The sequence below is a fragment of the Pan troglodytes genome, chromosome 12, assembly GCF_028858775.2.
Source record: "Pan troglodytes isolate AG18354 chromosome 12, NHGRI_mPanTro3-v2.0_pri, whole genome shotgun sequence".
Lineage (NCBI taxonomy): Eukaryota > Metazoa > Chordata > Mammalia > Primates > Hominidae > Pan > Pan troglodytes.
Genome location: NC_072410.2, coordinates 13824188 through 13839579, shown reverse-complemented (window position 1 = coordinate 13839579; position 15392 = coordinate 13824188). Strand labels below are relative to the sequence as shown.

Below are 15392 nucleotides of genomic sequence, written 5' to 3'. Positions count from 1 at the left end.
CAATTGAGTTCAGGAGTTCAAGGTTGCAGTGAGCCATGACTGTACCACTGTACTCCAGCCTAGATGATAGAGTGAGACCCTGTCTTAATAAAGAAAACAAAAAGGCCTGGAATCATAAAGATCCACCGAGTATAGCCAAACAATCTTAAAAATGAAGAACAAATTTGGAGGACTCAAACTTGCCAACTTCAAACCTTACTACAAAGCTACAGTAATCAAGACAGTGTGGCACCAGCATAAGGATAAACACATAAAGATCAATAGAATAGAGTGGAAAATTCAGAAATAAACCTTTACATTTATGGTCAATGGATTTTGGACAAGGTTGACACAAAAATCCAAGGGAGAAATGGTCTTCAACAAATGGTAGTGTGACAGGTGGATATCTACATGCAAAAAGAATAAATTTAGACTCCTACCTCACACCATATGAAAAAGTAACTCAAAATATGCCATGGACCTAAACTTATGAGTGAAAATTATAAAACTTGTAGAACTAATCGTAAGAGTCAATCTTTATCACCCTGGTTTAGGTAATGATTTCTTAAATTTAATACCAGAAGTCCAAGAGAGAAAAGAAAAAAACAGATATTGCACATCATTAAAACTGAAAATATTTTTGCTTCAAAAGATACCATCAAGAAAGTGAAAAGGTGGCTAGGCGCAGTGGCTCACTCCTGTAATCCCAGCACTTTGGGATGCTGAAGTGGGCAGATCACCTGAGGTCAGGCGTTCAAGACCAGCCTGACCAGCATGGTGAAATTCCATCTCTATTAAAAATACAAAAAATAGCTGGGTGTGGTGGCACACACCTGTAATCCCAGCTACTTGAGAGGTTGAGGCAGGAGAATTGCTTCAACCCAGGAGGTGGAGGTTGCAGTGAGCTGAGATCACACCACTGCACTCCAGTGTGGGTGACAGAGCAAGACTCTGTCTCAACAACAACAACAAAAGAAAGAGAGAAAGAATGAAAGAAAGAAAGAAGGAAAGACAGAGAGAGAGGGAGGGAGGGAGGGAAAAGGCAACCCACAGAATGACAAAAAAATTTTCAAACTGTAACTTATCATCTGATAAGATGTCCAAAATATAACTCTTATAACTCAACAATAAAAATACAAATAATCAATTTAAACATGAGTCAAGGAATTGGTTAAACGTTTCTCCAAGGAAGATATACAAATGGCCATTAAGCACATGAAAAGATGTCAAAATCACCAGCTATTAAGTAATGCAAATCAAGACCACAGTGAAATATCACTTTACATCAAGTAGGATGACAATAATAATAATAATAATGGATAATAATAAGTGCTAGCAAGGATGTGGAGAAATTAAAACCCTTATACATTGCTGGTGGAAATGTAAAATGGTGCAGCCACTTTAAAAACCATCCGGCAATTCCTCAAAATGTTAAACAGACTTACATATTACCCAGAAATTCCACTCCTGGGTGTATTCAAGAGAAATTAAACCATGTGTCCATGAAAAAACTTGTACGTGAATATTCATAGCAGAATTATTTATAATAGCCAATGTCAGATATCCAAGAATAAAAGGAATAAAGTACTGATACATGTTACAATATAGATGAAACTTGGAAACAATGTGCTAAGTGAAGACGGCAGTCACAAAAGACCACACATTTTATGATTACATTTATAAAAAATACACAGAATAGGCAAATATATGTAGAGACAGAAAACACATTGGTGGTTCCTTAGGACTGAGGGGTTGGAGAATGGGGAGTGACTACTAATAGGTATTAGGTTTTCTCTTAGGGGAAATGGAAGTATTCTAAAGTTAGATGAGGTGATGGATGCACAATTCTGGATATAGTTAAAAACAACGAATTGTACACTTCAAACTTAAAAGGGTGAGTTTTATACTGTGCAAATTATATCTCGATAAATCTGTTTCTTAAAGTTTCATGCAAAAAACAAAAGCCCTGGCACAATGCAATTGAAACATTTCCAAAAAAATAACAATTAATGAAATGTATGTGGGCATCAAAATCTCCCCATCTGCCATTACTGCAAAATGACCAGGAAGTTTTATGAGTGATTCTACCAAATGCTGTAGCACATACATTCTCTATCTTATACAAATCATTCAATAAAAGATAAAAGGGATAAAAGTTATCCAACTCACTTCATGATGCTAGCAAAACTTTCATACCAAGTCCAGATAAATAGAGGAAGTTAAACAAAAATGTCAACTGACAAACGTCAATGCAAAAATACCAAAGTGTGAACTATTTATCCAGCAACATCCAAAACAAATTAATCATCAGAGGTTTAAACCTCAAGAAGTGTATTAGTCCATTTTCACACTGCTATAAAGATACTACCCAAGACTGGGTAATTTATAAAGGCAAGAGTTTTAATTGACTCACAGTTCTGCATGGCTGGGGAGGCCTCGGGAAACTTACAATCACAGTGAAAGAGGAAGTAGGCAAATGTTACAAGGCAGCAGGTGAGAGAGAGAGTGTACAAAGAAGGAACTTGCCAAACACTTGTAAAACCATCAGATCTCGTGAGAACTCACTCAGTATCACAAGAACATCATCGGGGAAACTGCCCTCATGATCTCATCACTTCCCACCAGGTTCCTCCCTTAACACTAGGGGATTATAATTCAATATGAGATTTAGATGGGGACACAAAACCTAACCATATCATTCTGCCCATGGCCCCTCCCAAATCTCATGTCTCTTTCACATTTCAAAACAAATATGCCTTCCCAACAAGTGCCCCAAAGTCTTAACTCATTTCAGCATTAACTCAAAAGTTCAAGTCCAAAGTATCATCTGAGACCAGGCAAGTCACTTCCACCTAGGAGCCTGTAAAATCAAAATCAAGTTAGTTACTTCCAAGATACAATGGGGGTATAGGCATTGGATAAATGCTCCCATTCCAAATGGGAGAAATTTGCCAAAACAAAGGAGCTACAGGTCCCACACATGTCCAAAATCCAGCGGGGCAGTCAAATCTTAAAGCTCCAAAATGATGTCCTTTGACTCCATGTCTCACATTCAAGGCATGCTGATGCAAAGGAGAGGCTCCCATGGCCTTGGGCAGCTGCACCCCTGTGACTTTGTACAACCCTCCACACTGGCTGCCTTCATGGCTGCCATTGAGCGCCAGTGGCTTTTCCAGGCATACAGTACAAGTTGTTGGTGGACCTACCATTCTGGGGTCTAGAGAATGGTGGCCCTATCCTCACAACTCCACTAGGCAGTACCCCAAGTAGGGACTCTGTGTGGGGGTTCCAACCCCACATTTCCCCTTTGTACTGCCCTAGCAGAGGTCCCCATGAGGGCTCTGCCCCACACCAGACTTCTGCCTGGACATCCAGACATTTCCATACATCCTCTGAAATCTAGGCAGAAATTCCCAAAACTCAATTCTTGACTTCTGTGCACCTGCAGGCCTAATACCACATGGAAGCCACTAAGGTTTGGGGCTTGCACCCTCTGAAGCAATGGCCCAAGCTGTACCTTACCCCTTTTAGCCACAACTGGAGCTGGAGCAGCTGGGATACAGGGCATCAAGTCCAGAGGCTGCACAGAGCAGGGTGGCCCAGGGCCTGACCCACAAACCATTTTTCCCTCCTAGGTCTCCAGGCCTATGATGGAAGGGATTGCTGCCAAGACCTCTGACATGCCCTGGAGACATTTTCCCCATTGTCTTTGGCTCCTCATTACTCATGCAAATTTCTGCACCTGGCTTGGATTTCACCCCAGAAAATGGGTTTTTCTTTTTATCACATCATCAGGCTGCAAATTTTCCAAACATTTATGCTCTGCTTCCCTTTTAAACATAAGTTCCCATTTCAAGTCAAAGTTCCACAGATCTCTAGGGCAGGGGCAAAATTACATCAGTTTCTTTGCTTAAGCATAGCAAGAGTGATCTTTGCTCCAGTTCCCAATAAGCTCCTCATCTCTATCTGAGACCACCTCAGCCTGGACTTCGCTGTCTACATCACTATCAACATTTTGGTCAAAACCATTCAACAAGTCTCTAGGAAGTACCAAATTTTCCCACATCTTCCTATCTTCTCCTGAGCCTTCCAAACTGTTCCGACCTCTGCCTGTTACCGAGTTCCAAAGTCACTTCCACCTTTTCAGGTATCTTTATAGCAGTATCCCATTCTCTGTGGTACAAATTTCCAGGATTAGTTTATTCTCACACTGCTATAAAGATACTACCCCAGACTGAATAATTTATAAAGGAAAGAGGTTTAATAGAATCACAGTTCTGCATGGCTGGGGAAGACTCAGGAAACTTACAATCACTGCAGAAGGAGGAGCAAGGAACCTTCTTCACAAGGTGGCAGGAGAAAGAAGAATGAGCAAAGGAGGAACTTACCAAACAATTATAAACCCATGAGGTCTCGTGAGAACTCACTCACTATCAAAAGAATAGCATGGGGGAAACTGCCCTCATGATCCAATTCCTCAACCCAAGTTCCTCTCTCAATACCAGGGGATTACAACTCAAGGTGAGATTTAAGTGAAGACACAAAGCCAAACCATATTAGGGGGAAAATGGCATTATCTGTTTGAGCTTTAGATACACATGTGTTCTGACTCATCAATTTTACTTCTAGATATATACCCTAGAGAAATTTTCGCACATGTGCTCTTGTAGATATGTATAAGAATATTCACAGCAGTAGAGTTCACAATTACCAAAAACTACATCAATGTTCTGCTTCAAAAGAATCAATGAGTTGCAGTGATGTCATACAATGAAACACTTATAGTAATAAAAAGTAACAAACCTACATGCAATACATACAAAAAATTGCAAATAAAACACTGATTAAAAGAACAAAATAGGCCAGACGCGGTGGCTCACGTCTATAATCTCAGCACTTTGGGAGGCCAAGGTGGGTGGATCATAAGGTCAGGAGATCGAGACCAGCCTGGCTAACACAGTGAAACCCCGTCTCTACTAAAAATTAGCTGGGTGTGGCAGCACGTGCCTGTAGTCCCAGCTGCTCAGGAGGCTGAAGCAGGAGAATCACTTGAACCCGGGAGGCGGAGGTTGCAGTGAGCTGAGATCTTGCCACTGCACTCCAGGCTGGGTGACAGAGCGAGACTCCGTCTCCAAAACAAACAAACAAAATAATAATAATAATAATAATAATAATACGTTCTATATGAACCCACTATATAAAGTTCCAAAATAGGCAAAATAAACTATTCTGTTTAGAGTTATTTATTGCTGGTACACAGATAAATAAAAGTAAGAAAAAATTATCATAAAATTGGTGGTTACCTCTAGAGGATAGAGGGGAGGTGTAGTCAGTGGTAAAAACACATGACTCTATCTTCCCCTCAGAAAGTACATAAACCTCTGAGATTCTGACTCAGACTACAATTTAATGGTTTTAATTCAAAAATGCATCAAACCTTTAACATGTTGCAAAAAAAAAAAGTGTTGTGGCTATTTTTTTCTTCAGCTTTTAAGTTCCAGGGTACATGTGCAGGAGGTGCAGGTTTATTACATAGGTAAACGTGTGCCATGGTGGAGAGATACCATTTTATTTCAAGAGCTTAAGACTACTAAATTTTAACTGCCCTTTATTTCTGAGATTTAGAAAAAACATGGCAATAAATAATGAAATTTTCAACATATCAGAAGGATGGAAGGCCTATAACAATACAATTTTTATAAAAATTCCAAAAAACTTGAGGGAAAATTTACCCTACAGCCTTCCCCAAATGTCAGCCCAAAACAGAAAATTACATTGGTATTTGTTTCATTTATTTTCATTTTGATCAGATTCCTGGACTTTTATGGGTAATTACAACACTGTGCTGTGTTGTCGTTCACTTCTGTTTTGGAAGAATGAGATGTAAGATAAGTAGTCACAACACTTATTACCTGAGCTGATTAACAGAGTTATTCAAACGACAGCCTCTTGTTTGGAGTAGAATGAAGACAATATAAATTCAACATTCTGGTATCATAACAAAGCATTTGCCTTCTCTCATTTTCTTAATCTGTATCCACACAGAAGCACATGTACATATGGCTTTTCTTCATTACTAAGCCAATATAGTCACTATAAAATGTAGCTCATCATCCCAGAAATTAATTCATTTCATTACTTTGCTGGAGGGCCAAATCAACCATATGTTTGGTCCTATAAGACCAAACATAAAAGAAGTGGGATCTCCAAGCACCTTGGTATTGGGAATTATTTGTGTGGGCTCTGGGAGGAAGTGCCTCAAATACAATTATGGAAGCCTATAGTTTGATAAGACTTTACACAGTGCATAAAAACTAACAATTACAACTCCCAATAGTTTTAGACTGATTTAATAAGATTTAATGACTATACCAGTTGTGCATTCTAAAATAGAAATGGTAATGTGGCTCAGATGTTCTATTGAATAGACAAGAGACTAATAGGCTCTGGATTAAATACCTTATTCTGTGAACATTACTGCAGCTTTCTATTGGCAATTTTTACCACCTTATACATAAATGAATCATTCCTTCCAGAAGTCGGTTCAATACTTTACATTCCTCCTGCTTCACAGTTTAAACCACTTCACCGCTTTCCAATTCCTTTGGTGTTTCTTGTGTTGTTATTCTCACAACAGCTCTCTCCCACTTGGTCACTCTCCTAAGCAGAAATTATCTTATGGATCTAAACAGATACTTACTTCTTTTAGGCCAGCAGTCAGAACCTCAGCCCTGTTTCCACATTGAAAACGTCCTTTTATTTCCTTTCAAAGCAGGAAAATCCCCATCAAAAGAATCCACCATGAATTCCACCTGGAACCAAATAAGAAGAGAAAGAATGTGTCAGCAGAGATAAATTTCTGGTACCCTCAGGACTTCAAAACAGGGTTGAAAAGGGCAATTAGACTTGTGAGTATTCCCAATTCTATAGTCCATCCTAGTCTGTGGTTTAATAAGTCCTTATTCTAGTCCCAAAAGCTTAATAATTTAATTAGCTTTTTTGGGTTAGATTGGGAACCTAGCAACTTCTTATCATATTGTGGCTATGGCAAAATGCATTCTGATTTTTAAACAAGAAATTTATTAATATAAACCATATTTGGAATGTCCCCATGTATGTGCAAGTCAGGGACTGCTTGTATTTCATTTTTACTGTAGCTCTAAATTCTTTATGCACACAGTAAAGATATATTCCTCACAGTTGGTAGAATGAACCCTCAAGAAATCAGAAATACTGGAAAGGTACACAGTAAGTGAATGTGTAAGCAACAATGCACACAAGGAGTGAAGGCAAAACACTAGCTCATGATCTGAATTAGACAGTGGTAGAGCATATCAATTCCCTGTGAACAGCGGCATGAATAAAGCTGAAAGATTAACCTGCTAGACAGAATACATAAAGAGAAAGCAGCAATAACATGCAACCTAGGGCCACAGCTCACCTTGCATCCGCCACTACAGCTTCAGAAATGCCGCACTTTTTTATTTCTTTAATGTTCACTTGCAATACAATCTGTCTTTTCCTCAAAGTCTGAGTTAGGTGATCCAGGGATAGTTAGAAGTTTGGCCTGAGAGGAGCCTGATTGGCGTCCCAGCTTCCCTGTCTCTCTCCTCTCTCTGTATTTGCTATGAGACCCTCTATAATAATAGAACTAATAATTTCTTTATTCAAGCCTAAACACTAGGAATTCATTTCCCTTTTGTTGGTGAGAGTAGGAAAAAAATGAACCTAATATAAAATAAACATGAAACTCTGAAAGATAATTATGATGGAAATATTAGCCAACTACCAATTGAAGATCTAAAATCTATACACCTAAATATTTTCCTTTCTTCATGTATGTATTCCTTCATGTATTAAACATCTTTTAAGTGTTTAATGTTTGTCTCAAACTCTTATCCTTAAGTCCATAGTAATTTTAAGAACCAAATTAAACATGCAACTATTTGAAAGAATCAGACTCTTACAAATTCAAGACAATTTTCTTAGAAGAATACAACTACTAAGAGTCATTGGAGTAAAAGGAGTGGTAAACAGTCAACCAGAAAATAGGCAAGATGAACATAGGTGGGGGTAGGGAAGGCCGGATGAGAAAGAAAGAGTGATGGGAAGAGGACCCATGCTAGGTGGGTCCCAGGTGCCAGGACAGTAACAGATGGGACCTGCCTACAGTCATATTTCACAGGAGTCGGTTTGGAGGAGGCTCTGCAATGGATATTGACATCCCCCTTCCAGCAGAAGGAAGGAAGCTCTCCCTGGATGTCTTCTTAAGCCCAGACCATATCCCATACCTCTGCCCTTTTTTTTCTAAAGGAGAAAAAGATTTCATTTATTCAAAGGCAACCTGTGTCTCTGAGCATAAAGCAACTCAGTGAGTACACAGGCAATGTCCCTATTTCAACAACCACATTAAAAAAAATACCTATTGAACATTTTTCTGTGTCATATAGTATTCTAGGAGCCACATTCCAATATAAATGACAGGCCATAAACAAGAAAATAAAGAAGCAGAACCATTTCAGATAGGAATTAGTGATTACGTGATTTGTTGGACAGGAACAGTGGCACAAGAGCAGTGTTGGTGATTTATATTAGATGGTCAGGGGAGCCCTCACAGAAGACATCACACAAGCTGAGAGCTGAATGGCCAGAAGAAGCAAAACCAGCAAAGACCTAGGGAAGCATGTTCCGTAGCAGAATAAGTCACCAGGGCAGTATAAACTCCACCTGTCAGGTAAACAGAAATAAACACAAGGGCATGCAGCATGGTCACAAGAGGAGGAGAGAGGGTAGATGGACATCTGACCCACAGATTTTCATTGTCAGTGTGCCTTAATCTAAACTGAAAGAATGCCATTTAAGGCCAGACATGGTGGCTCACACCTGTAATCCCAGCACTTTGGGAGGCCGGGGCAGGTGGATCACAAGGTCAGTAGTTCGAGACCAGCCTGGCCAACATAATGAAACCCCATCTCTATTAAAAATAAAAAAAATTAAAAAAAAATTAGCCGGGCATGGTGGCATGTGCCTGTAGTCCCAGCTACTCAGGAGGCTGAGTGAGACGGGAGAATCACTTGGACCCAGGAGGCAGGGGTTGCAGTTAGCCGAGATCGTGCCACTGCACTATAGCCTGGGTGACAGAGCGAGACTCCATCTCAACAACAACAACAACAAAAAGAATGCCATTTATACAGGGGAGGACAGGACAGGATACAATTTACATTTTTGAAGATCATCCTGTCTGGGGTTTAAAGATGGAAGTGATGTGCTCAGCAAGAGAAGAAGCAAAGCTTTAATCTAATTTACTTGGTGCCTGGATTAATGTAGAAAGGGGAGATGGCAGTCCAGAAATAGAGTGGTGATAGTGGATTTGGAGACTAGAGAAAGATGGGTGGATTCTGAAGTTATGTTGAGAGAACTCGCCAATAGAGTGAATGGGGAGCAGACAGCAAGAAAATAAAAAAAGAGGATTAATGATGAGTCCTAGATTTTTGTTTTTGTTGTTGTTGTTGTTTGAGACAGAATCTCACTCTGTCGCCCAGGCTGGAGTGCAGTGGCATGATCTCAGCTCACTGCAACCTCCACCTCCTGGGTTCACGTGATGCTCCCACCTTAACTTCCTGAGTAATTATGACTACAAGCACATACCATCACGCCCAGCTAATTTTTATATTTTTGGTAGAGATGGTTTCACCGTGTTTGCCAGGCTGGTCTCGAACTCCTGACCTCAAGTGATCCACCTGCCTCGGCCTCCCAGAGTGCTGAGATCATAGGCAAGAGCCATCACACCCAGCCAGAGTCCTCGGTTTTTGATTCTGCAGTTAAATAATGCACCAGGGTAAGGGAATGAAAATACCAGAGTATCGTGAGTGCGTGGGCATGTGAGAGAGAGAGAGAGTGTGTGTGTGTGTGTGTGTGAATAAAAGGTCTTCTTTTGATCATGTTAGGTTTGAGATATCAACAAAACATCCAAGGGATGTCAAATAGGCACTTGCTATCTAGAGAGAAAACAAAGGAGTAGGGGAATTAGCAACATGAATATCCAAAACATAAAACAGCTGCAGAATTAGGAATATAGATTAAGAAGAATATAGGGTTTCCTAAAACTCACTGCTATAGATTTCTAGGAAAATGTAAGAATCTAGAAAGGTAAACACAGCTCTCTAAGAGTATTTGCTAGCAACCCCTTGCCCCAGCTACCACCACCAAAAAGCTGTGAGTTTGAGCTGTAGTACTGGCCATCTCACAGGGCAAAAGACTACAGGTCAAATTCCAGACCTGCCCAAAGTGGAGATTCCAATGAACACTCAGTCACATATTAACTGGGGACTACCAAAACTAAGACTCAAAATATGAAAATAAACCAGGAAGTTATTGAAATCAGAGCTCTTATCATCTGCATGATCCAGATAACATCAAACTTGAATCTTGCGTTAAAATCATCCACAAACTGGTAGTGTCACTAAATGCCTGATAGAAAGAAATGTGAATACACTTTGGAAGAACATACCCTCATCTTAGACCTCACATCATTCCTACAAAAACAGTTTAAAATACAATGACCAGCACACAGTCAAAGATAACCTAGTACACACACACACACACACACACACAAAGACACTAAAATGGAGAGAGAACAGACAAGAGAAACAAACCTACAAAGACCTGATGTTGAAGTTATTACATATGACTAAGAACGCAACTATAATGACCACTTTAGTAAAAAACAAAATTCGAGCTTGAAATTATCAGCAGGGAACAGGAAACTATTAAAAATGATATAAGTAATCTGAAAACAAAACAAACCCAGAACATCTATGATTAAAATATTAAAAATTTTTAAAAGTTCACAAAGTATGGTTTGCCAGCAGATTAGACATAGCTAATGAAAGCATTAATGAGTTGGAAAGTAGGTCAGAAGAAACTATTGAAAATATAGTACAGAGAGACAAAAATATAAGAAAGAAATGCAGAAAAAAAAGGCACAGAAAATAGGACAAGGTGGTCTAGCATACTTTTAATCTGCATGCCAAAAAGAGGAGAGAATGGGACAGAGGCAATGTTTAAAGAGATAATGTCTGAATTTTTTCAGAATTGGAAAAGAATTGTGACAACTGTGTTAATCTTCTTCTCAGTTCTTGAATTGGCTGCTTAGCTAGCTAGTATTCAAAATGCTTTATTTTCTAATGCATTTATTGAAAGCTATAAATTTCACTCTGATAACTTTTAACTGTAGTACAAATTTTTTAAATATAATCTTTTTCTTAATTTTCCTCATCACCTCTCTTATAACTTATGGATTGTTTTGAATTGTAATTTTTCTAAGTATTTTTATAAATATTTGAGAGTCTTTTATGTATTTCTAATTCTTTATTTTCATTGCACTGTAGTCAGAGTATGGGTATATGATATTAATTCTTTGGGATTTGTTGCAACATTTTAATGAATATATGGTACTTTTTTTAAGTTTCATATACACTTGAAAAAAGTGTATTCTTTGTCACATGCAAAATTCTATGTAAAACTATTAGATCAAACTTTTCAAATGTGTTTTTCTAAATGTCTATTTTTTTAGATGTTTGAGTCAATCGTTTTCTGAAGGAAGTGTGTTAAACTTCCTACTGTTATTGTGGCTTTGTCAATTTCATCTGTTATTCTGTCAGTACTTGGTTCAAAAATTTGGAAATAGTTATTATTATACATAGGATTATTACTGATATAACTTCTTGGGATTTTTTAAATTTCTTTTTAAATATTTTCTTTTTCTGTTTTAATCTAATATTGTTTTTGGTTATTAATCTTTATCATTTTATTTTCATATTTACCTGGCATATATGTTTTAGTCCTTTGTCTTTCAACATTTTTGCATCCTTATGTTTTACATTTGTTTCTTGAAAATATAGACTAGATAAAATCTGAGTATATCTGTCATTTACTTTTGTTTATCCATTCATATATTTTATGATTTTTTAATATACTTGAACTTATTTCTGACACCTTGTTCTGTTTTTCATATATCTTCTATCCACTTCTATTTTATTTTTTGCTAGCTTCCACTAGGTTGATTAAACTACATATATTTTCTGTCTTTTCCACTATTTGTTTATAAATTATCTACTATATTTTTATTATTTGTGTATCTACGCATGTTTTTTACATACATACTTACATTTCTGTTGTACAAACAAGTATAACATTAATCAATATCTCTATTCTCTTCTAAGACAAAAAAAATAGTAATAACGTCCGTCCAAACTTTCTACACTCTCAAACCTCAATTCACGATTAATATTGTGTTATTTATTTCTGTACAGCCTATAAAATCATATACAAACAAAATATTTTTCACTTTTGCCCTCATTACTATAATCTTATTTTATCGTGGACATGCATTTAAATATACCACCACGTTCTACAGTGTTTCTGTGCTCACAATTACTTCTTGCACCCCACTCCTTCTTTATGAATTCACATATATTGCTTAAGTATATTATTTTGTATATTTCATCTATCTTGCTGTAATAATCTTATTTTTATATATTTATTTACTAATTCATAGGGACAGGGTCTCACTCTGTCGCCCAGGCAGTGTGCAGTACTGCAATCATCGCTCACTGCAGCCTTGAACTCCTGGGCCCAAGAGATCCTTTCACCTCAGCCTCCTGAGTAGCTGGGACTACAGGCACATGTCACCATACCCAGCTTGTGTGTGTGTGTGTGTGTGTGTGTGTGTGTGTGTGTGTGTGTGTGTGGAAGAGACAGGATCTCACTATGTTGCCCAGGCTGGTCTCGAATACATGGCCTCAAGCAGTCCTCCCACCTCAGCCTTCCAAAGCTCTGGGATTACAGGCATGAGCCACTGTACCTCTCATTTAAATAATAACAAGTATTTGTACACTAAAAATGTTTTCGTTTTGTCCACATTCTTACATATTCATTTATTGGCAAGAATTTTAAATGAAAATATTTCCTTAGAGTTTTAAAACTTGATTTGTCTTATCTCTTCACTTATTTATCATGGAAGCCTATCAGATTGTTGCTTCTTTATCAGAACTCTGAATTTTCTCTGTTGTGTTTTAGGATTTTCTTTTGAGGTTTTACAGTTTAATGACAAGATTTCTCCATATATTTACACAACTTATTTATATTATTCAACCATTTCAATCTGAGAGTTTCTTCATTTCTGGAAAATTGTCAGTATTACAGTTTTAAACATTAACTCCACTATTCCCTCCATAAACTTCTGGAACTCCAGTTAAAGGTAATTGGACCTTCTCATTTTCTATTCCTTCTCTCTCATTTTTTCTTTTCTATATTTCATCTCATTATGTCTCAGTGCTAATTCCTGGAAGGTTTACTCAATCTATCTTCCATTTCACTGATTCTCCCTTCAGTTTTGCCTAGTCTATTATTTAATCAATCCCCCAAGAATTTCAAATTACTATATTTTAGGCTACTTTTTACATTTGCTTGCTCCATTTTATAACCTCGTGTTCTTTCATCGTGTTCACTATTTCCTCTTTTATCTTTTTGGGCTGCTTTTAAACATACTTACTTAGTTGAATTCATTTCTTCTCTTAGCTCTTGCTTCTTAGTTATGCATTCACCAGATGGGAGGAGGATGTAGGCTGATTTTCTTGGAACTATCTCAAATATTGTGTCATCCTTCTCTATGACCTTGTTTCCCATCATAGGTTCTCCTTGAGTTTCTTTCTCTGGGTCATCAAGACCTCTCTGGATACTGGTCTATTGATTGCCTTTGCTCAAACCCTACTGTGGACCCTTGCCACTCAGTCGCAGGGAGATTGTAAAGCCGGGTCCAGCAACCTGATGTTCACAGGTCTGAGGTCATAGATGTTTCCGGTTACAGCTCTGAATGGGAGTGGTCAGTTTGCTCTTTGCTACGACTGAGGCTGGAGGACAGATAGCACAGTCCCTCGTCAAGAACAAGCAGCAATTTCCCAGCTTGTGGGTTCACGTAGGAGCTCAGTTTCTACTCCTTGCTCAGCGTGGCTCCTACAAACTTGTTTCCCAATCCCATACAGGTGTCAAAAGCTGGCCATTGCCCTGGGGCCAGCTCAGTTTATCCTCTGCTTCCATCTAGAGTTTCCTACATGATGCTTGCACCTTTGAAAGCACTTTAAAATATTTCATTCAGAATAGAAGAAGGTGACTGGAATATAAGAAGGTAATTTGTTACATTCAATCCACCAATTTGACTAGAAGTCAAGAGCTACTTTAAAACGAATATTCCATTTTGTTTTAAATCTTGAAACATCTCTGCATGTCTGAACTTAGTTGACATTGGAACACAGACATATCCGTGAGTAGAATTAAGCAACCCTTTGTGCTCAGATGTCTGTCTGTTCCCGTCTAACTTGTATGGGGTCAAGGAGCCTCATGGGGAAAAAGTTCAAAAGTATTCGATAGCACCATTTCGGTCCTTAGATAGAAATCTGAAGCACAGCAATAGGTATGTTAAAAACTAAACTGTGGTGTGGATTTTAGGGACCCAGACTGGACTAGCAACTTTGTGGCAAATATAGCACTGAGAAGCAAAATAATGTATAAATTAAAAGAAATATAAATCCCTTGGGCCAAGCAACTGTAAAGCAAAGCCCCTCTGTGAGGGTAGACATCAGAGTAGTAGATTCTAGTTCCCCATAAGCAAAGGCAAGGTAAGTAATAGCAGAGAGTATGCAGGCAGTAGAGAGAATGGAGCATCTAAATTGGCAAGTTGCATGTCACAGGCAACAGCACCTACAAAATAGCTGTGTGACTGGCATCTGGCATGCATTAGGCCCTCACTTGTTTGCTGCTGGCCAACTGAAAAGAGATCAAGGGCATTAGGCTGAGTGGGGCACCAGGGATGCAACTTGTGACAGAGACAGAGAGAAACAGTGAAAATGACCCCTGGGAGGTTGAGAGCAGGTGAAGTGGAACCAAGTGACAGTGGAGACAGCCACGTGCTGACTTGAGAGCCCATGGAGACATCCTGACTACATGAATCCCACTGCTGTGTGAAAGAGAACTTCTTAACAAGGCAAAGAATTCCAGATATCAAAGTGCCTCAATGGTGCCAGAGACGAGGGGAGGCCTGTGTCACTTGTGTGATGGACGATTTTGGTAAAATAAAGATTTGCCAGATTCTTAGAGGAAATAGTGGCCAACAAAAGCTGAAACAATAACAACTCTATGCAAAGGTTTCAGAAAATTAAATACTTCCACATTATTCTACTTCACTGTCACAGTAACTATGTGAGAAAGTCACTGTTAGCCTTTGTTTTTACAAATGAGAGAATAAAAGTTGAAGTTAAGTGACTAAACTAAGATATCAGATTTAGAAGGGGTCAGAATCTGAATTCATAGCTACCTTATTCCAGAGACAATGTTCTTTTAACTATAGCTTCCTG

At 38.4% G+C, this 15392-nt stretch overlaps 1 long non-coding RNA gene across 2 annotated transcripts in view; it reads right to left on the bottom strand.

The window, feature by feature from the left end:
• Positions 1 to 15392, bottom strand: part of LOC104005123 (uncharacterized) — a 222700-nt gene that overhangs the window by 139734 nt on the left and 67574 nt on the right. For both annotated transcript variants that reach the window (XR_001715987.4, XR_008546339.2), the window contains exon 2: positions 6680 to 6791. This is a non-coding gene — a long non-coding RNA (uncharacterized LOC104005123). The remainder of the gene's footprint in view (positions 1 to 6679; positions 6792 to 15392) is intronic.